This window comes from Cephus cinctus, unplaced genomic scaffold (assembly GCF_000341935.2).
Source record: "Cephus cinctus unplaced genomic scaffold, Ccin1 Ccin1_scaffold0198, whole genome shotgun sequence".
In the NCBI taxonomy this organism is placed as follows: Eukaryota; Metazoa; Arthropoda; class Insecta; order Hymenoptera; family Cephidae; genus Cephus; species Cephus cinctus.
Genome location: NW_014332919.1, coordinates 86,171 through 88,663, shown reverse-complemented (window position 1 = coordinate 88,663; position 2,493 = coordinate 86,171).

The window sequence follows — 2,493 nt, the reverse complement described above, 5'->3', positions numbered from 1 at the left end:
GGCAGTGGCAAAGCGAGAGTGGGGGCGGCTAGCAGCCTAGATGCAAGCCAGGCCGGAGCGTAGTGGGGGTATTCTTTTTTCCTGGCTCGGGACGCCATTTATGTCACGAGTCGGAGTCCCGCATAAGAGCGTCTTCCTTACTTCTAGGGACGATTCCCTATAAACCCTCTCACTCGTTGGTAGGAGCGGTGCAGCAAGTCCGTGTAGCGCGTATAAGGGCTTATTCAGACCGAAAGCAGCGGGAAGCGAAAAGCGAGCAGCAAACAGCTTGAAACTTTACAATAGAGTTGTACCTCTTTCCAACGTATGTACACCCGGCTCAAACGATTCTGACGCATAAAAAACGTGGCTTGAGGAGAAGGCTTCCCCTACTCAGCATGCTCTTCAGTCCTACGTTATACATATACTGCGCGTCGTAGATGCGCATAGAATCAGCTTAGAATAACTTAGGACTGAAGAGTGTGCTGAGTAGGGGAAGCCTTCTCCTTAAGCCACGTTTTTTATGCGTCAGAATCGCTTGGGCCGGGTGTATGTACATACATACGCACAGGCATATTATTACTGGTCGTGATGTTAAATTGTAGCAATAAAGACTACATGCATGTAACATACAACGAGGCTATACCATGGGCTATAAACATTTCGTCTGATCCCGAATTCAAAATTTATTTCAAATATGAACTATGATGTGAAGTAGAGTTGCCATCATCTTTTTGTTATGTCGCTACTATGAAAAGTTGAACATTGTTCAAGTTTCCAAAGTCGCAGTCCAAGCATTGGAATCTACTTAGTAATGAAGTTATGTTTTAAGAGAAATTATGTGTTACTACTTTTAATGTAGTATACTTGACTCCATACACTTAATGAAGGTAAAATAACTTACTTCTTCGTATTTTCATACGATTAGCTAACATAAAAAGGCAGAAAATGTATTTTCACAGCTAAGATTCCGCTGCTCGCTTCTCGCTTCCCGCTGCTTTCGGTCTGAATGAACCCTAAGAATGTCTCGCTCACACACTCGCACCCTGCCTGTAAGAACGTCTCGCTTGAACTCACAGCTTCTATCAGCGCAACTTCCTTGCCGGTGGCGGAGGTATATTTGTGGAAGCGAGAGATGTTTTGAGTGAGACGTTCTTATAAAGAATTTCTAAAAATATGATTTTGATTAAGATTTTCGTTTGATTTCAATAAATTTAATAGGTAATTGTTACACTGAGAAAAAGGTTTGGTAATATCAAATACCCAACTGCGATCACGAAAAATTTGATTGAATCAATCAAAACGACTTTGAATTGATTAAAACGTTCTTGAAGTAATAAAACTGATATAGTTGTTTCGAAGATGTACTACACCTATCTCGATTGCACGACTGTATCAAAATCAACTAAAACGGAATTTACTCAACACTTTTTTTTTCAACTTAATCGGATATACAGTCATTGTACTGGCGGTGCATACATTTATTTCAACTGTATCTTTTATCTGATCAAGGAAATCTGATGTTGATTTGAGTAATCCATTCAATTAGGTAGAATATTATAAATTTTGAATAGATAAAATATTTTGGTCAATTTAACTAAATATTCCTACGTCGTAACAACAAAAATGTTTGGCAAGACAAATTAATATGGGGACATCGATCAGACGGTTTAGTAAACGACATCACATATGGCAATGTAACTATTATAGATTTATTTAGTAGGTCAAACAATAAATATTATTGCGCGGATCAAACGGTCGTAACGGAAATTCTCAAGAAACTCCGCAATATTATATGTGTGTTGTAACGTTCCACCCCTATACCCCCTATCCTCTATCCTTTTTCCTTCCTAATCATCCATTCTCGATGATGGACAAGTCAAGAGGTCCACATAAGAGTGCATAGTGCACTCTGGATGTGTATAACAGTATTTGAGAGAACTCCTCAAATCCTAGAATTCCTCAATAATCCTATCAACTTCTCACAGCGACGACGATAAAGGAAAGAGAATATAGAACTATTAAATCTCTAATATTGCGTAATTCCCTTGAAACTAGTCACAGCAACAGTTATGAGGAAATAATATTAGAAATTATTACCTTTAATATTCTTAAAATCCGAAACACAGTCGACCGACTGAAATCAAAACAAACAAGTGCCCAGATGCTATAAGCTGGCACGCGCCGAACACAATAGAAATACCAGTAAGCCGGTACTTCATGAAACCGCTAATCCAATTAGTCAAATCAAATAATCGAATCATATAATAAATCAAAATATTGAATCCAAAAAGCGACGTTAACGCCTCGGGAGGATAAAAATCGTTATCCTCACTACATGTAACGTATGCCTATCAAGGATATAAGCAGCGACTTCCTCGATAGGCAAATCACACGTGTCTGTCTAGACGAATCAACCAGACCCTTGTACACCACAAGACGACAAGAAGCAGTAAAAATTGTAGAAAGTTCAATTGTTAAGAAACCTGCACTCCCTAAAGAGTTCCTGCAGCA